Source organism: Pongo pygmaeus, chromosome 4 (genome assembly GCF_028885625.2).
Source record: "Pongo pygmaeus isolate AG05252 chromosome 4, NHGRI_mPonPyg2-v2.0_pri, whole genome shotgun sequence".
NCBI lineage: Eukaryota > Metazoa > Chordata > Mammalia > Primates > Hominidae > Pongo > Pongo pygmaeus.
In genome coordinates, this window is record NC_072377.2 from 22,821,298 (window position 1) to 22,842,942 (window position 21,645).

General features: G+C 37.0%; 1 protein-coding gene and 1 pseudogene across 2 annotated transcripts in view; both read right to left on the reverse strand.

Annotated features, from left to right (window-relative positions):
• Positions 1–21,645, reverse strand: part of CDH12 (cadherin 12) — a 1,137,841-nt gene that overhangs the window by 844,686 nt on the left and 271,510 nt on the right. The gene's annotated exons all lie outside the window — the stretch shown is intronic.
• LOC129036146 (beta-1,3-galactosyl-O-glycosyl-glycoprotein beta-1,6-N-acetylglucosaminyltransferase-like) lies at positions 12,940–14,119 on the reverse strand (annotated as a pseudogene).

Sequence of the window (21,645 nt, forward strand, 5' to 3'; positions counted from 1 at the left end):
GGCCATCTCTCCCTCATCAGGTCTTATCTCTCAATGTCAGGGTATAAGAAACCTATTACATTGAATCAGTACTTTCCAGTTTTCCCTTGTCTTTCAAGAATCACATATAGTTTAGGGCAATTTGTAACAGTATATCTATTATTTCTCAAGGCCTAGAAAAGTATTTGACAAAACGGTGCTTTGTGGAAAGACAATAATTTTTTTCTGCTGCATTTTGGTCTCTTTTGTTATAATAATCAAAGGCAAACTGAACTAGTGTAAAACAAAGCTTTATATTTTCCTCTTTAAAAGAGCAGAGGTGGAATGTGCCTAAATTTACTTTGGCATCATTGATTGAGTACATCCTATTTGCAATGATTTGGATTAGCTATTGAATGGCAAATGGTGACTGGTAAATATTTGTGTATATTTGAACAGATGTAGATGTAGCATCAGCACACTGATGTACAGATAAAACATTTCTTAATGCACCTGTCCATATAGCATATTTTGACTTATTCTTGCCCTGGTCAATCCCAGTGTGTACCTGTGTTAACCTTATGGGAACAATAGTTCCTCATTCCCCAATATACACTATCACTGTGTAACTTCTTCAGTGTTTACAACACACACAATTTAGCAAGATACTTGATTTCTATGTAATTTTACATGTAATTGTTAAACAGTTTCATATAGAAGACTTTGACTTATTACTAAGGCACTGGAAAAGAAAGCCTAAGAACTGGATTTTATTCTAGATTGTTATGAGTCTGAAACTTGCATAAATTCTTTTAGGCCTTAGAATGCCGGAAATTCTACACTAATGGGAGCATAATGCCATAGCATAAGATGAGCAGCATAAGATGCAATGAGAACTTACTGTATTTATCTGAGACCAAATCTGTCATTTGCATGTCTAGCTCAGTGCTTATAAAAAGTATATGATTATTTAAAATAAATAAATGAGCATGTTAGGGTTGATATATATGTAGAAAAAGAATGAGGATAGAATGAGATATTAATTCTATGTCTACACTTGATGCTTCTGTGCATTTAGACTTCAAGTACAGTTACTTCAAATACTTGTAAGAAATAACGACAATCTGACATAGCATTTAATTTTATCTGTTAAATAGCAAACACATCTGCACCCAAATTCAATAACTCCTAAGTGATGTAGGCAACGGAATGATGTATATATATGAAATTTTAAAGACAACAACTTTAAAAATAGATTTTAAAAAAATGAATAAATGGTAAGAAAACACTGGGTCTTGGTAAACAAAAGTGACTAAATAATAAATACAGGCACAGCTTGGAGACATTGTGGGTTTGGTTCCAGACCATAAGAATAAAGCAAATGTCATAAGAAAGTGAGCCACATACATTTTTTGGTTTCCTAGTTCATATTAAAATTATGTTTACACTAGTCTTTTATGTGTGTGATAGTATGATGACTAAAAAAATGCACATACCTTAATTAAAAATGATTTACTGCTAAAAATGCTAATGCTCATTTGAGCTTTCAGCGAGTGGTAATCTGTTAATCTTTTTGCTAGTGGAGGGTCTTGTCTTGATGTGGATGGCTGCTGACAAGGGATGTGGTTGCTAAAGGTTGTCGCAGCTGTGACAATTTCTTCAAATAAGACAACAGTACAGTTTGTCATATCCATTGACTCTTTCTTTCACTAAAAATTTCTGTGTAGTGTATGATACTGTTCAATAGCATTTGATCCACAGTAGAACTTCTTTCAAAATTGTAGTCAATCCTCTCTGATAGAGTTTGGATATATGTCCCTCCCCAAATCTCATGTTGAAATCTAGTTCTCAGTGTTGAAGGCAGAGCCTTATGGGAAGTGTTTGGGTGATGGGGGTGGATCCATCAAGGCTTGGTGCTGTTCTTGCAATAGTAAGTATTCTTGAGATCTGATTAAGTGTGTGGCACCCCACACCACCACTCTCTTTCACTCCTGCTTTCACCATGTGACATGCTTGCTCTTGCCTCACCTTCTGCCATGAGTAAAAACTCCTTCAGGCCTCCCCAGAAGCTGAGCAAATGCTGATGCCATGCTTCCTGTACAGCCTGCAGAACCATGAGCCAATTAAACCTCTTTTCATTATAAGTTACCCAGTCTTAGGCATTTCTTTATAGCAACACAAGAATGGTCTCAATGACCTCAAATCCTGATACTGCTCTATCAACTATGTTTAGGACATATTCCAAATCCTTTGTTGTCATTTCACAATGTTTACAGCATCTTACTAGGAGTAGATTTCATTTCCAGAAACCACTTTATTAGATTATCCATTAAGAAGCAACTCCTCATCCATTAAAGTTTTATCATGAGTTACAGCAATTCAGTCCAATCTTCAGGCTCCACTTCTAAACTTCTAACTCTAGTTTTTTCGCTATATCTACCATACTTGCAGTTACTTCCTCTATTAAAGTCTTGAACCCTTGTAAGTCATCGAGAAGGGTTGGAATCAACTTCCTCCAACTTGTGTTAAGGTTGATATTTTGACCTCCTCCCATCAACTACAAATATTCTTAATGATATCTACAATGGTGAATCCTTTCCAAATGGTTTTCAATTACTATGCTGAGATTCATCAGAGGGATTAGTATCTATAGCAGTAGGTATAAGCTTATGAAATGTATTTCATTTTATTTATTGATTTATTTATTTATTTATTGAGACTGAGTCTCACTGCGATGCCCAGGCTGGAGTGCAGTGGAGTGATCTCGGCTCACTGCAACCTTCACCTCCCAGGTTCAAGTGATTCTCCTCCTCAGCCTCTGGACCAGCTGGGATTACAGGCACCCACCACCATACCTGGCTAATTTTTGTATTTTTTCTAGTTTTCACCATGTTGGTAAGGCCGGTCTTGAACTCCCGATCTCAAGTGATCCGCCCGCCTCGGCCTCCCACAGTGCTGGGATTACAGGCATGAGCCACTGTGCCCGGCCATGAAATGTATTTCTTAAATCATAATATTCGAAAGTCAAAATTACTCCTTTATCCACGTGCTACAGAAAGGATGCTGTGTTCGCAGGTATAAAAATAACATTAATCTCTGCGTATATCTCCCTCAGAGCTCTTGGGTGAACAGATGCATTGTCAATGAGCAGTAATATTTTGAAAAAAAATATTTATAGATATAGGTCTCAACAGTAGGCTTAACATACTCAGTAAACCATGCTGTAAACAGATGTGGCTGTCATCCAGGCTTAGTTTCCATTTATAGAGCTTACACAGAGTAGATTTAGCATAATTCTTAAGGGCCCTGTGATATTTGAAATGATAAATGAGCACTGGCTTCAACTTAAAGTCAGCAGCTGTATTAGCTCCTAATAAAAGTCAGTCTGTCCTTTGAAATTTTGAAGCCAGGAATTGACTTCTCTCTAGCTATGAAAATCCTAGGTGACATCTTCTTCCTTTATAAGACTGTTTCATCTACCTTAAAAATCTAGTGTTTGGTGTAGCCACCTTCATCAATTATCTTGCTGTATCTTCTGGAAAATTTGCTGCAGCTTCTACGTAGGCACTCGCTGCTTCACTTTGCAGTTTTATGTTATGGAGATGGCTTATTTTCTTAAACTTTATAAGCCAAACTGTTAGTTTCAAACATTTCTTCTGCAGCTTCCTCCTTCTCTCAGCCTTCAAAGAACTGGAGCAGCAGAGCCTTTCTCTGGATTAGGGTTCTATGCAGGGGTATGTTTTGGCTGCTTTGATCTATCCAAACCACTCAAACTTTCTCCATATCAACAATAAGGCTTTATTAACCTTTGTGTGTTCACTGCAGTAGTACTTTTAATTTCTTCCGAGAACTTTTCCTTTGCATTTACAACTTTTCCTTTGCATTCCTTTGCATTTACAACTTTTCCTTTGCATTTTCCTTTGCATTACAACTTTGCAGTTACATTTCTAACTAGTGCAAGAGATATAACTTTCAGTCTATCTCAACTTTTGTCATGCCTTCCTCACTAAGCTTAATCATCTCTAACTTTTTTTTTGAAACGGAATTTCACTCTTGTTGCTCAGGCTGGAGCGCAAAGGTGTGATCTTGGCTCACCGCAAACTCCGCCTCCTGGGTTAAAGTGATTCTCCTGCCTCAGCCTCCTGAGTAGCTGGGATTACAGGCATGTGCCACCACGCCCTACTAATTTTGTATTTTTGGTAGAGACAGGGGTTTCTCTATGTAGGTCAGGCTGGTCTCGAATTCCTGACCTCGGGTGTTCCGCCCACCTCGGCCTCCCAAAGTGCTGGGATTATAGGCATGAGCCAACATGCCCGGCAATCATTTCTAACTTTTCATTTAAAGTGAGAGACATGCAACTCTTACTTTGACTTGAACACTTAGAGATTACTGTAGGGTTATTAATTGACCTAATGTCAATGTTGTTATGTCTCAGGGAATAGGAAGACCCAGGGAGAGGGAGAGAGACAAGGAAAAAGCCATGTGATGGGGGCAATCAGAACACACAACATTAATTGATTAAGTTTGCCATACCATGGGCATGGTTCATGGCACTACAAAACTATTACAACAGTAACATCAAAAATCACTGAACAGAAATCACTATAACATATATAATAATATTTTAAAAGTTTGAAATATTGCAAGAATTATCAAAATGTGACACAGAGACATAAAGTAAGCATACGCTGTTGGAAAAATGGCGCTGATAGACTTACTCAATGTAGGGTTGCCACAAACCTTCAGTTTGTAAAAACAACACAATATCTGCAAAGTGCAATAAAATAAGGTTGGTTTGTACTTGAGTCTTTACAAGTAAACAGGGCTCGTTTCTCAGAGGAGCTAACTCAAAAAAAAGTTGTATGAGATCTTACCTTGCCCTAAGATTTCAACTAACTGGACAAAATAAAGTTGCTGAAAGGTACTGATAATGTGAAGGAATAAAAATACCTTAATTTTTTCCTTAAAATTTAATGCTAAAAATTTTTTAGTATTTTTAGTATTGACTACTGGTGGGTTAATATTTTTCATCTTTGAATATTCATTTGACAGAAATTTACAAGCATTAGTTAATTGTATCAAAGGCTGTCTCTCTTCATTACTTAAAACAAAGAAATTACTTATTTTATTTCCTTCAAAAAAGCAGTTAGTGGAAGGTAATTTTCATATGTAGGGCTCCATTTTCCTCTAATTTCTTTTCCCCCAGGATTAATTTTTTTTTTCAGACAGTAAGAAGGTTTTCAAAACTTCCGTCTGAACTCCTTTTAAAACTGTCTAAAAAGCAAAGCTTGGTATATTGGATTTATAGAAGTCTCAGGCTAGCATCAATTCTGTTTCTATATTAACATATGACAAAAAACAACCCTATCTTTTGGTTGAATACTGAAAGGGCTAAAACTCATAATTTTCTTCTTCTTATCTGATTTCTAAATGAATTCTTTACCTCACTTATTCTGCAAGAACAGAAGTATAAATAGTTCTATATTTTATTCAGTGCTCTATTAAAAGCACCTTTAGACAAATCCAGAAGTAGATCTAAAGGTTGCCCTCATTCATCTCTCAGAGACACAGCAGATGAAACAACTGTTTTACATCCTTCAGATGTCAGCAAGCATTAATCTATTTTATGCCACCCTCAAGTGATTCCACATAGTTTGGGAAACTGAAATGCTTTGTATTTTTAAAAATTGAGTAATGAAAATAGCTCAAAATTGCAATGTTTATTTTGCCTGAATGCAAAACATCCCTCTCCAAGATTCAATAAATGTCCCATTTTGCTGATGTGCAAAATTCTTTAAATTTGCAGCAGTACTTGAGGAACTTGTGCTAACAAGCAGGTAAATATTCCTGTATGAGTCACTTAAACTTGTTTTTGTTGCTCCTCTATACAAAAGTTGGAGTTGTCCTTAGAACATTTGACAAATTTTTGCAACATTTTTCTCTTTTTACTCAGTGAATTTATATACATAAATCATATCTATCTCATTTTTTAAAATCTAACTTTTCAGGTCTTTCAGACTTTCTCAGAGTTTTAAGGTAAAACTTGAGTGTTGTGAGTTCAGTTTTTGAGAACACTTCCCCAAATTGAATAAATTAATTGCCTTAGTTTATTGAGCAATATGTATATAAAAAATATTGCTCAGATCCACAAAATGTAAAATAAATGTTTAAAAGCAAAAAAAAAAAAAAAAAAAAAAAAGAATAACAACCAGAATTATTTAGCATGTGGTTGGGGGGCGGGGTGGGTATGTATTAACTCTAATTGCCTTTCTAAAAGAAAGCAATCATGTCTAAAATTAAAATTTTGGTTTCAATTATTCAGGTCCATTTTAATGGTAAAATTATATTAATCTTTTAAATGTACTATTGAATATTGCATATGCTGTATGACATGTATTTGCGTATTTTTTTCTTACAGTTTTCGTGTTTATTTCTTAAGATACTTGGTTAACAAAGTATTAGATAAGCTTTTTGAATTTGGAGATTATGTCTCCTCTCCCAGAAATCCACAATATGAACTTGATATATTGGACTACAGAGGATCAATATAGACTATAAGACACACAGTATGCCCCCTCTAACCTGCTGAAAGAGAGTTTGCCTCTGGAAGGAACTAGCTTCCTTCCAACAAAGTGTCACACTAAATGGTGTTGAACACTGACTCTTCTTGGAGTGCAAAAGACTTATTTGCTGAGGTCTCTTGTGCAATATTTGACATATTCCTTATAAGCTTTACCTTAACTCTTTTTTATGGATACTTTTCTCTCTCTCTCTCTTATTTTTTATTTTTATTTTTATTTATTTATTTATTTATTTTTAGATGGAGTTTCACTCTGTCTCCTAGGCTGGAGTACAGTGGCATGATCTCAGCTCATTGCAACCTCTGCCTCCTGGGTTCAAGTGGTTCTCCTGTCTCAGCCTCACGAGTAACTGGGATTACAGGCATGCACCACCACACCTGGCTAATTTTTGTATTTCTAGTAGAGACAGGGTTTCACCATGTTTACCAGGCTCGTCTTGAACTCCTGACCTACTGAGAGTATTTCTTAAACCTCTTATCTAAAATTCATCACCCTCTTCAATTTCAGCATTTGTCTATTCCTTTATTTTTTTCCATAACATGCCTTCACATACCATAACACTCCCTTACACTGTGCCATTTATCTGTTTAGCACCATGCTTACAATGTTTTATAAAGGTAGATTTCATGGAATCAGCAACCTATCAATCTTACTAATCTGTACCTTCCACATATAGTAGGTTCTCTTAATTACGTAATAAATTAATGACTCGATAAACTGTATCTTTCTCAAATTCCATAGGATGGATTTCTATTATATGTGTTCCCAGACTTTTTCCTTAAAAAGCCTCTATCTTAGGTTCCTATGCTTGCCTTCAGGAGACTCACTTAACTGTCCTTTCTCTTTCGATTAACTCAAATGCTATCAGGTATAGTCATGGAATCATATTGTGGGTTTCCATGACTATACTTGAAGTGATTCCATACCTGATAGCATTTGATAGGTCAGGAACATGAGCCTTAGAATGAGTGTACTTTGTGATATTTATTATGTTGTCAGAGATGAGTGTTCTAACACCCAAGGATTCTTCGCATTCCCAATATGTGAAAGTGTGTTTGCAACCACAGAGAAAAGCACTCAATGCGGACTTGATTTTATATATTTTGCTTTCAGGTAAAATTAAACTTAAATTTTGGTTTCTGCATCTGTAAAATTCTGAAGAAAATTTTATGTTCATTCATAGTGAGTGAAATATTGGCCAGCTCTATCTAGGACAGAAGATAGAAAGAGAATAGGATTTCATGACATTAACAACAATGTTTTACATGAATGCAAGGAGGTAGAAATAGATCCCTCACCCAGTGTGTGGTGTGCTTGTGTGGACTGTGTGCTTAAGCATTTGATACAGACACTTTTTATTCCTATATTTCTTGGAATTTGGTAAAATAAATATATCCTCCTTCCCCACCCCTTATTGTATTTCTCCATCATTTTCAACCACTTTTCCATCCTTTCATAAAGCTGATCACCTTTTGTGTACTCTGGGCTGAGGATATAAGCAAAATTGCTATGCAGTTGTGGTTTGAAACATTTTTTTTTTTTTGAGACAAGTTCTTACTCTATCACCCAAGCTGGAAGGCAGTGGTGTGACCGTGGCTCTCTGCAGCCTCCATCTCCTGTGCTCAAGCGATCCTTCCACATCAGCCTCCCAAGTGGGTGAAACCAGAGGCATGTGTCATCATGCCTGGCTAATCATTTTATTTATTTATTTATTTATTTGAGACAGAGTCTCGCTCTATCTCCTAGGCAGGAGTGTACTGTTGCAATCTCAGATCACTACAACATCTGCCTCCTGGGTTCAAGGGATTCTCATGCCTCAGCCTCCCAAGTAGCTGGGATTACAGGTGTGTGCCACACTCCTTTCTAATTTTTGTATTTTTAGTAGAGACAGGGTTTCACCATTTTGGCCAGACTGGTCTTGAACCCCGACCTCAAGTGATCCGCCTACCTCAGCCTCCCGAAGTGCTGGGATTACAGGCATGAGCCACTGCGCCTGGCCTTATTTTTTTCATATTATATTTATTTGTTTGTTTGTTTATTTATTTATTTTTAACAGTGCAGGGTTTCTACAGGCTGGTCTGAAATTCCTGGGCTCAAGTGATCCTCCCACCTCAGCCTCCCAAAGTGCTGGACATAACCACCGCATGAGCCACCAAGCCTGGCCTGAAGCACTTCTTTACGTTTGGTAAACAACTACTGCCCAGAGGCCCCCAAGGCCCCCATCTCACTTTCTGTTCCCCAGGAATCTTCTGTGTTCTCATGATATACAAACCGAAAAGTTAACGCCTATTATAACAGGGGTTCTTGAACCCTGCTTCATTCAGTGCTGATATCTGAAGACTTTCTGGTTGCATGATGGCCATGCGTAGTCCTGCTTTAAAGTTCTCACTACCTGGCTTCTGAACATCACCCCTGGCACCTTTCTCACAATCCACAGAGCCACTCTGCACATACTCCCTAAACCTTACCCTGTCCAGAGAGGAAAAGACCATGGAAGGTGAAAGGGGAAAAGAGGCAACCTTCATGCTGGTGTTGGGACCACAAATGCCCAAATGCCTGTCCTAACACCATCTGATATTCTGAATAGCACACCACAAATTGAGATGAATAAAAGGTATCCAATGCCCTTAAATATACATAGAGAGAAATAGACAAGTTAAAAGGCAATTACTGTACAGTTACGTTCCGTAGAGTTTTGTGCACTAAGCAGGATCTTCAACCCAGCCTTAACACTGAAAGAACTAGAATCAGAGGAAATTGCCTTTAAGCAAAATCCTGAAGGCCATATAGCCAAGAAAGTTGCAGGTATGCTATTGGGGAGGGCAGAAAAAAATCCTGTGTAGATCTCCAAGGAGGCGATGGTCCTTGCGTCTTAGGGAAACAGAAAGTAGTTCAGTGGGGAGAGAATTGATAACTGAGAGAGAGAGAGAGATACTGGAAGTGAGAATTAGGGGTAGAGACATGGTAAAGATCATTTGTGCCAAGGGAAGGATGTTTTTCAATCTTTTTCTCCATACTCTAGCAGAGTTTGCTTTACGAAACCTTACTTCTTAAAAACTGTTATCATCACTCCACATTTCTCAAAGGAATAAATCCAAGCCTTTACCCATATTTCCCTAGAATCATATTTACAAAATGATATTAATATTAAAAAAAAAAAAAGGAGATTGCAAGACAGAGAAATGACATTAAAACATGGAACATTTGTCCATCTTTCTACCTGTGGTAACATTTAAAAGCCTGCATATTACAAAGGCTGAAAGCATTGGCCCAGAGACAGGCAGCTTGGGGAGTACCCAGGTCTGAGTCCCTGATTAGACCCATAACATTGTAAAAGCTTCTCCACCAGTCAGCCTTCATCTATAAAAAACGGGTTAAGCATAGAGCATGCAAAGGGAGTGGGAAGTTGCCTGCCCCAGATGCGTTCACTAAGTTCGCTACCACTGATTTTATTTAAATTATAGAACGGATAAGTGAATATGACTGCAGTTATGAGAAAAAGCCATAACATTCTTCTTCTTTTATTTTTATTTTTTTCTGAATAACTATTTGAGCACAAACTAATATCTTGTTCCAGGTATTACATAGTGGTGGACAGCCTGGAAGGCAGGATATTATAAGGGCTTAATTTAAAGTCATCTCAGTCAAGTAAATTAACATATTTTAATAACTTCCTACATCATAGAAATAAGCCTGAAGCTGTTTTAGAATGTGTAGGCTGAGGTGAGGAGGCAGCCCAGAAGGAAACTAGATAAAGTGTAAACAAATTCAAAGATTATAGGCAGTTAATGGAATGGTGAGAATGAGATTGTATCTTCAATTTACAGGGACATCATGGGATAATTTAGGTAAATGAGACAGTTAAAAACTATGTCCAGATAACAGGAAACATACTGGAGTACTGTTATTATCCCAAGTTTTCTTTTCTATCATTCAGAAGCATCTACACAGTAATCATCAAAGAATGTAGCTGTGTGTATAATTTGCAAGAAGACCTAAAATTTTCTTTATTGCAAAGACAACCTGATTGCCTCACTATCTAAAAGGAACAACGAACATAAATTATAGCTAGAAAATTGCCTCACTAATGTAGTCCCAAATTAACCTCCGTAAATACTTTCATATGTTCAGGCATCACCAGGGACATAACTCTAAAAACATTTAAATGTATTACTGCAACCCAACTAGTGGATGAAAATATGTTGTTTGGCCTGGTATTAGAAAAGCTGAAAAGTCTTTCAAGTATTGTCATCACTCTTATTATTCATTATCTTTACATATCTCTCTTTAAATGGATGTGTTATATCCAGTTTCTTTCTATTCACTTCTAGTAAAGAATGATCATGCAAAAATTTTAAAATATTAAGAATAAAGATTTCGATAGCCATAGCTCTAAGTATCAATGTTTTTCTTCAAGACTTTTTATGCATCTTTATCTTAAAATATCTTATGCATCGTGTTCCAAAAGGGGTATAAAATTGCATCTAAACCTGTATTATCTTTTCCTAAACCATGATATGAACTATTAATATTTTAAACCAAGTGTGTGTGTGTGGGGGGGTGTTTTTAGCATATTAGGACAAGTTAGTAATCGAGCAAGTATTCTGCTTTTATGTTATAGCAATTTGTTTTGTGGGTAAGTGCTCATAAAACAAGCATCACTCTTTTGTAGAATATGGTTTTAGATTATAAATATGCCCAAAGGCTCAGCAAAGGGAATCTGACTATAAATTTAGCAGAAATAATAAATGTACTAGTTTCCACTGCTTTCCCAGAAAATCAGAATGTCCCTTTTTAATGTTACTGGATTCATGTGTGCTCAGAAGCAGGCCAAAGCACCTTAACTGTTTCTTGTTGTCTCCTTCCTCTTTTCCTTCTTTTTCTTCTTCTTCATCTTTTTTTGTTGGGGGAGGGTAACAGGGGTAAAAATATTGCCTGAATATACATTTCTCTAGAAGGGAAATTAAACTGCTGTTTAACTTGATCTGATCATTCCTGTCTTGAATTGTTTCTTCTCTTCTGTTGCTATATTTTAGGTTCAGAGTTCAATTAGCAAAATTATAGTTTTGTTTTTCCCTTGGTGAGTGTCTTTTAAATAAAATGATTTAACCAAGAAACTGCTTTGTGAGTGATTACATTTATCTCAGCATGCATTCCACTTCTCTCTGGTTTGGCCAATCAGAGATATAACAAAGGCCTACGACTTCTATCACATCTACAAACTATACTGTTTAGCCTTACATTAAAACCTCAAACCTAATCTCTAAATAACTTAATCTCTAAATACTGGAATCTCTAAAGTGTTCAAATCTCTGCATACTACTTATAGATATGATATCCATCTAATTCAAAAGACAGAGTTTATGAATATTGGTTCCCTTAAGCTACTGTAAATACCTCCCTAGGAGACACTGTGCTTAGTTTAGTGATAAATTTTAAAAATGAAAATGAATATATTCATGCATATCAGATGTTATAAGGTCAACAATTGATTTGACTTAGAAAGAAATTGATTTTATTCTGATTTAATGACCTCTGTGCCTTTTTAGTCTTAAAATATTATTTCTTTCATTAAATAATAGTGGTAACAGTGAAGAGTTCCCTCACTAACGTGTATTATGATGAATTGGCAAAATAATTATTTAAAATGTTTTCATTATTATTTATGATTTGTATGTGTTTTAAATCCATCCCTTTATTTTTTATATTGTTGTTCTGATGAAAATTCCAGACTTGGATGACATGATTGGAAGTTTAAACTGAAAATACCCTAATTTTCTTTTCCTTTCTTTTTTTTATTTCATTGTTTTTAAATCAGCCTTATTTTAAACTCCCTCTTATACAGAGACACACTACACAATACAGTGTTACAGCAGAAAATAAATTATTTACAAAAATCATTTAGAGTAAAATCACATTTTTATTTCAACAAATATATCAGATTAATTGTATCTTTATGATCGTTTGTTGCTATAAGTTTATTCATACTGGGAAAACTGTCACATTAAAAATTCTCAAAATAGTTTAAACACAGGTCAAATCTTCTCATTCTGCTAGGCCCCTGAGCTCTTGGAAGAGGCTGACTTTATGCATTGACCTCTTCCCCAGCTACCCTGGTCTCTTCTCTCCAGAATGACTTTGCTACATGCTCTGGCCTCAAAGCTACTTTTATCTCCTCTCACATTAACTCTAGGTGAACATTTAATGATATCACCTTTTTAGCCAACGATGCTCTGCAGAAACCATGCAGCTTCTCTGACAAGTAGACTTAGAGTCCCTGCCCCAAATAGGACCTCATACCATTTTCCTGATGCTTACTGACAAGGAAGAGGATCCAGATGAGGGTACGTTTTGGGTATCCTTCTTATTATTCATAAAATTGCGTGTAATGGTCAATCTTTTAACATCTCCAAGCTTCATGTCTCAGATGATCATTCAAACATCGGATGGCAAAGAGGTCAATGTCGATGTCAAGCTTATTGGCAAACAAGTGGTGCTTGCGCAGCATCCATTTCAAGTCACCAGCTCTGAAAATGCACACCAAGTGCACGTGGTCCCCATGGCGGGGTGGGTAGGGAGCACCCTTGGAAACATCACCCTCCAAGTGCTGCCACTTGACAAATCTGGCAACTGCATGTGTGTCAGGCAAGTCATACTTATGGCTTGTGGAGAGTGAGCTGGGGACTTCAGGAATACTCTGGATGGTGGCTCAGAGATGCTCATCGGGGCTGTATGTGTCTTGCGCCCACTCCATAAACTTTTGGATTTTTTTAATCCTGAAGTACATACCCTACATACTCCCTACTGACCACAAAATAGACACACCCTGAACAAAGAAGTGTCTCAAGTGGAGGAGGCATTTTAACATTCCCTGTGTTTGTCAGCTTTCCAAAAACCTCATACTGCTTTTTCCACCTTTCTCCTCTATTGGATGGCATCCTCTCCATTTCGAGGTTGTTTTCTCCCATTAACAACTTGATCTTCCTGACAATTGCTAGGTTGGCTTTAATAGGAAAATCCACACCACAAAGTTTTATCAAGTATTTCCAGCCTGCACTCATTGCTTAGAGGTCCTCATGCAGTTGAGGTCATCCTGAACCTGGCTCCATGATGCATAAACCATACTCTCCAATCAGCTGGCCACAAAGACTTTACTAAAACAGAATGCAATGTCCATCACTGCAGCTAAAAAGGAATCCTCTGATTTTTTGTCTATGTGAATGTGATAGAAATTCTGAGGCATATAGATGCCCTCAGTATCCTGTCAAGCATTTCAATCTTGTGATGAACCACTATAGAATATGCTGTTTGAAACTCCACCTGTTCTTTACAAAGGGGTTCTATGGTATATTGATATATTTGTGCCTCCTGATGAAATAAGTATGGTCACTGGTCATGTTTATATAGTTGGCACGTGTTCACTGAGGGTACTTTTAAAATTTCACTGTTAGCATCTCAAACTTTACCTTTTGGATTTCACCTACATCACCCTGTAAAACTTTGCTGCAATTAATTTCACTACTAGGATTCTCTCCAACAAGCTCCAAGTGTTTTGTAATGGTGTGTATGTATATATACATATATGTTCCTTTATATATATATATACAGGTTTCTTTACCCATTTATTGATTGATGGGCATTTGGACTGGTTTCATATTTTTGCAATTGCAAATTGTACTGCTATAAACATGTGTGTGCAAGTATCTTTTCCATATAATGCCTTCTTTTCCTCTGGCTAGATAACCAGTAGTGGGATTGCTGGATCAAATGGTAGATCAGATTTTAGCTCTTTAAGAAATCTTCATACTACTTTCCATAGTGATTGTACTAGTTTACATTCCCACCAGCAGAGTGAAAATGTTCCCTTTTCACCACATCCGCATCAACATCTGTTTTTTGATTTTTTCATTACAGCTATTCTTCCTGGAGTAAGGTGGTATTGCACTGTGGTTTTTGTTTATAATTCCCTGACCATTAGTGATTTTGAGCATTTTTTCATATGTTTGTTGGCCATTTGTATATCTTCATTTGAGAATTGTCTATTCATGTCCTTAACACATTTTTTGACAGGATTATTTGTTTTACCCTTGCTAATTTGTTTGAGTTCCTTGTAGATTTTCAATATTATTCCTTTGCCAGATGCATAGTTTGCAAAGATGATCGTATGATTTTTGTTCTGAATTCTGTTTATGTGGTGTATCACATTTATTGACTTGCCTATGTTAAACCATCCCTGCATCCCTGGTATGAAACCCACCTGTTCATGGTGGATTTTCTTGATGATATGCTGTTGGATTCAGTTAGCTAATATTTTGTTGAGGATTTTTGCATCTATGTTCATCAGGGATATTGCTCTGTAGTTTTCTTTTCCTTTTTTTTTTTTTTTTTTGAGATGGAGTCTTGCTCTGTTGCCCAGGCTGGAGTGCAGTGGTGCAATCTGCACCCACTGCAACCTCTGCCTCTCGGGTTCAAGTGATTCTCCCACCCCGCCTCCTTAGTGGCTGGGATTACAGGCACCCATCTTCATGTCCAGCTAATTTTTTTTCTATTTTTGTAGAGACAAAGTTTCACCATGTTGGCCAAGCTGGTCTCAAACTTCTGACCTCAGGTGATCCGCCCACCTTGGCCTCTCAAAGTGCTGGGATTACAGGCATGAGCCTCCGCATCTGGCCGTTTTCTTTTTTTGTTGTTGTTGTTATGTCCTTTCTGAGTTTGGGTATTTGGATGATACTGGCTTCATAGAATGATTTAGGGAGGATTCCCTCTTTCTCTGTCTTTGGAATAGGTCCAATAGAATTGGTACTAATTCTTTGAATTTCTGAGATAATTCAGCTGCGAATCCATCTGGTCCTGGACTTTTATTTTTTGGCAATATTTTTTCTTACCATTTCAATCTCGCTGTTTGTTATTGGTCTCTTCAGAGTTTCTATTTCTTCCTGGTTTAATCTAGGAGGGTTGTATATTTCCAGGAATTTATCCATCTCCTCTAAGTTTCCTAGTTTATGTGCATAAAGGTGTTCATAGTAACCTTGAAGATCTTTTGTATTTCTGTGGTATGCATTGTAATAGCTGCTGGTTCATTTTTAATTGAGCTTTTTTGGATCTTCTCTCTTTTTTCTTGATTAATCTCATTAGTGTTCTATCAATTTTGTGTATCTTTTCAAAAAACCAGTTTTTTGTTTCATTCATCTTTTGTATTTTTTGTTTGTTTCAGTTTCATTTAGTTCTTCTTTGATCTTTGTTATTTCTTTTCTTCTGCTGGGTTTGGGCTTGGTTTGTTCTTGTTTCTCTCATTCCTTGAAGTGTGACCTTAGGCTGTCTATTTGTGCTCTTTCAGACTTTTTGATGTAGGCATTTAAGGCTATGAACTTTCTTCTTAGCAACAATCTTGCTGTATCCCAGAGGTTTTAATAGGTTGGGTCACTATTATCACTCAGTTCAAATAATTTTTAATTTATTTTCATCTTGATTTCATTGTTGACATGATAATCACTCAGGAGCAGGTTATTGAATTTCATGTATTTACATGGTTTCAAGGATTCCTTTTGTAGTTCATGTGCAATTTTATTCCACTGTGGTCTGAGAGAGTATTTGATATAATTTCAATTTTCTGAAATTTACTGAGACTTGTTTTGTGGCCTATTGATATGGTTTGGTGGTTTCCCCCTCCAAATCTCATCTTAAATTCTCATGTGTTAAGGGAGGAATCCAGTGAGAGGTAATTGAATCATGGGGTAGGTCTTTCCCATGCTGTTCTTGTGGTAGTGAATAAGTCTCATGAGATCTGATGGTTTTATAAAGGGTAGTTTCTCTGCACAAGCTCTCTTTGTCTGCTGCCATCCATGTAAGACGTGACTGGCTTCTTGCCTTCTGCCATGACTGTGAGGCTTCACCAGCCACGTGAAACTGTAAGTCCATTAAACCTCTTTCTTTTGTAAATGGCCCAGTCTCGGGTATGTCTTTATCAGCAGCATGAAAATGGACTAATACAGTAAATTGATACCAGTAGAGTGGGGCACTGCTGAAAAGATATCCAAAAATGTGGAAACAACGTTGGAACTGGGTAACAGGCAGAGGTTGGAAGAGTTTAGAGGGCTCAGAAGAAGATAGGCAAATGTGGAAAAGTTTGGAACTTGCTAGAGACTTGTTAACAGTTTCGCCCAAAATATTAGTAGCCAAATGGACAATAAAGTCCAGGCTGAGGTCGTCTCAGATGGAAATGAGGAACTTGTTGGAAACTGGAGCAAATGTGGCTCTTGCTATGTTTTAGCAAAGAGACTGGCAGCATTTTGCCCATGCCCTAGAGATTTGTGGAACTTTGAACTTGAGAGAGATGATTTAGGATATCTGGTGGAAGAAATTTCTAAGCAGCAAGGCAATCAAGAGCTGACTTGGGTGCTGTTAAAGGCATTTGGTTTTATCAAAGGACCAGACTTTAGAAAATTTGCAGTGAGACAATGCAAGAGAAAAAAAAATCCCATTTTCTGGGGAGAAATTTAAACCAGCTGCAGATATTTGCATATGTCACTAGGAGCCAAATATGAATCCCTAAGACAATGGGGAAAATGTCTCCAGGGCATGTCAGAGGTCTTCACTGCAGCCCCTCCCATCACAGGCCTGAAGGCCTAGGAGGAATAAGTGGTTTTGTGGGCCAGGCCCAGGGTCCCTGTGCTGTGTGCAGCCTACAGACTAAATGCCCTGAGTCCCAACTGCTCCAGCCATGGCTGAAAGGGGCCAATATAGAGCTTGGGCTGTGGCTTCAGAGAGTGCAAGCCTCGAGCCTTGGCAGCTTTGGGAGCCTCTGCCTAGATTTCAGAGGATATTTGGAAATGTCTGAATACCCAGGCAGAAGTTTGCTGCAGAGGTTTCCATACATCCTCTGAAATCTAGGCAGAGGTTCCCAAAGCTCAATTCTTGACTTTTCTGCACTGGCAGGCCCAAAACCACATAGAAGTTGCCAAGGCTTGAGGCTTGCTAGGGCAATGTGGAAGGAAACTGTGGGGTCAGGGCCCCACACAGAGTACCTACTGGGACACTGCCTAGTGGAACTGTGAGAAGAGGGCCACCATCCTCCAGACCCCAGAATAAAAGATCCACTGACAGCTTACACATGCGCCTGGAAAAACTGCAGACACTCAATGACAGCCCATGAAGGCAGCTGGGCTCTTAATCTGATAGGTTTTCCTTTATATGTTACCTGATGCTTTTGCCTCATAGCTCTTAAGGTTCTTTGCTTTGCCTGACCATATTTTTAACTTTTCTTACCAAATCCTGGCTAAAAAAAAAATTACAGCCTGAAGACATTTCCATGAAAAAATAGGGGTAAGGGAAAAACTTTTATCTCCTGAACTCGCCTATCTTTTGATCATAATCTTTCTGAGAACATTGTAACTCACAGCACATTTTATGAGAGTAAGGGTAGAGGTAGTATGTATGTACAGATTAAAGATTATTAAAACAATATGTTTGTCTACCCTCTGGTCCCAAATCAAATACCCTCATATGTCAGACTTTGGGAGCATCCTGTATAATCCTCCTGTTGCTCCCAAAGAATACCTATGCCCTCACCATCATTAGCTCAGTGTTGATGTTTTATATTATTTTAACCTGTAGGTATGTTTTCCTAAATTTATAACCATATGAATTCACCTTAATATAGATGACATAATATTTTATCTATGCTTTTTTTGGCCTTTCTTTTCATCACCTGCATGTGGCAATGCATCCACAGTGACATATGCAGCAATAATTCATTTATGAATATGTCAAAATTAATTCATCCATTCGTATGTTAATGGTCATTTGGGTCATTTCTACTTTTTTTCTTCCACTTAAAATAATGTTGTAAACTTTCTTTATATGCTTCCTGGTGAGTGTATGAGTAATTCCATTACTGGATAGCATGGGATCCAACTTCAACTTTACCAAATAATCCTAAATTGTTCCCACAGGAGTGCATGAGAGTCTCCACTGCCCAACATCTTTAGTATTATTTGTCATAATCAATTTCTAAAGTGTATATATTAGTGAGAAACATTGTTGTCAAACCATGTCGTGTTTTTAATTTGCATTTCCTTAGTTATCAATATCATTTCTTTGTAAGTATAATGACTATGTAACACATTAGGCAAAGAATTACTAAGCATACTTGTGAATCCTGAGTTCAAAAAAGTCTACTGCAATTGTATCATGTTTTCATGAAAGATGGGATGGTCAAAATGTCATCTGAATTTGTCAAACTAGAGGCAAAGAAGCTGGGGGTTTGTACTCTTGAATGTGGTTATGGACTTTGGCCAGCACTATAGGGGGATTGATATAAACCCTCACGTGTTTCTGGCTCTCTATTCAGGCAATGAAACCCCTGCTGCTAAAGGGTCATCTACCATAGAAGAGTAACAACTGGGCCAGTAGAGAGAAAAGCGCACTTTGAAGCAAGCAGAGAGGTACACAGAAATAGTAACAGAAATCTCAGGGCACTCATCTACACAGAGTACAATGGCATCCTCTCTAGGAGAATCTTGGTAGTTTGGTAAATGGAAAAGGGGTTCTTACCAAAGTGTTCAACTTAGAAGGATTTCTCTATAGCTATCTTTAAGGACTGTTCTATACCCAGTTGTCAGCAATGTGTTGACCAGTCACATCAGTGAAGACATAGAAACTATGTATATCAGATATGAAGATAATTTCAAACTAGGAAAAATAACAAACACAAAATGGGTCAAATTAAGTTTTAAAATGCTGTTAATAGGCATGATTAGCAGACATGAAGAAGACAAATTTAAAATCTTTTATTTATATTTTTAAATTCACTTATTTACATACAGAAAGGAGAACCAATTTAGAAATTGATAATTTTTTATTGACCACATGCCTAGGTAAGTTAACAACTATGGTGAATTTGCCAAAATAAGATGATGAAATAACATACTCCTTTAATGGAAGGAAACCATCTTAATCAATTTAGATATGCTCTGTTTGTAACACATGTAGAGGTTATTTGCCTTGGAATGCCATGGTTTTTAAGAGATAATGTAAAACAAAAGTCAGAGCAAAAAAGAACATGAGGATGAAGATGGGATTCTGAAAGGAGAATGAAAGTCACAGATCTGGGGGATATTGAATCTGGAAAAGAGATTTTTAAGAAAGAACACTCATCCATAGTTTCCTAAAACTTTTCACAGGCTTTTTTCTTAAAATGAAATCAATATAGATAATATAGTGTCTTCATTGTGAAATTTAACAAATATAATAAATCAAACACCTTATGTAACTAACTTATTATTCATGAAATAAAATATGATTGGCTCCTATAAAAGAAACAAATGTATCTCTTCCCAATCAGAACTGCCTCTTTCTGAATAAAGTGAATCTTAGTATTTACTTTTTCCCCCTGGTTCTGCACTAATGTATCCATCAAACTACTACCTAGTTGCTTTTTTTTTGCTTTTGAATTTTTTTAAGGGGAATCATCTATATTGTTTGCGGAATTTATTTATTTATTATTTTTGAGACGGAGTCTTGCTCTGTCGCCAGGCTGGAGTGCAGTGGCGCGATCTCTGCTCACTGCAACCTCCACCTCCTGTGTTCAAGGGATTCTCCTGCCTCAGCCTCCCAAGCAGCTGGGACTACAGGCATGCACTATCACACCCAGCTAACTTTTGTATTTTTAGTAGAGACGGGGTTTTACCATGTTGATCAGACTGGCCTCAAACTCCTGACCTCAGGTGATCCACCTGCCTCGGCTTCCCGAAGTGCTGGGATTACAGGTGTGAGCCACCGCTCCTGGAAGGAATTTATTTTTTTTTAATTCTGTGGTTTTAAGATTTTTATTTTAGTGAAACTATAATTTATTCATTTTTGTTTGCCATTTAAAAAATATAACACAATTTAACTATGTATATTACTATGGATTAGCATTTGAGTTGTTTTGAATTTTTTTGTATGTTACAAACAATGCTGCAATTGATATTTCTGTGCATATGCGCATTGAATTCTTTAGCATATATTTCTAGAAATAGTAATGGCAGTTCATCTCACTTTGGTTTTCTGTTTTGGCTGTGATATTTCTCTTAGCTCATTTCTTCCTTCTTTTTATGTTCTGATTACTTTTTGTCATTCCACCCTTTCTTTCTCTATAAGTTATAGGCTCTTACTATCTTTCGAAAATGGTAGCCTAAAAATAAAATACATATACTGAACTTATCATAGCTTACTGTGTTCATCGTCATTTTTACCCTTCTGACAGGCATCACAAATTACCTTGAACTCTTTAACACCATTTCTTTCACTCTTTTGCCTTACAAGATACTGCCATAATATTTATCTTAAAAAAATTTACTACTAAAAAAAACCTTGTAAGGATAAATTATTACTGTTTAATAAGCTAACGTTCAGTTCAGTTACATTTATCACTCACTTCCTTTAAACTTCTTAGACCTCTCTCCTATTCAGTATAATTTTACTTGCCTAAATTATTTTCAAAAGTTAGAATCTTAATCCAGTCTATCATTGTTGGACATTTGGGTTGGTTCCAAGTCTTTGCTATTGAGAATAGTGCCACAATAAACATACGTGTGCATGTGTCCTTATAGCAGCATGATTTATAGTCCTTTGGGTACATACCCAGTAATGGGATGGCTGGGTCAAATGGTATTTCTAGTTCTAGATCCTTGAGGAATCGCCACACTGACTTCCAGAATGGTTGAACTAGTTTACAGTCCCACCAACAGTGTAAAAGTGTTTCTATTTCTCCACATCCTCTCCAGCACCTGTTGTTTCCTGACTTTTTAATGATTGCCATTCTAACTGGTGTGAGATGGTATCTCATTGTGGTTTTGATTTGTATTTCTCTGATGGCCAGTGATAGACTGGATTAAGAAAATGTGGCACATATACACCATGGAATACTATGCAGCCATAAAAAATGATGAGTTCATGTCCTTTGTAGGGACATGGATGAAATTGGAAATCATTATTCTCAGTAAACTATTGCAAGAACAAAAAACCAAACACCGCATATTCTCAATTCCCGCATAGGTGGGAATTGAACAATGAGAACACATGGACACAGGAAGGGGAACATCACTCTCTGGGGACTGTTGTGGGG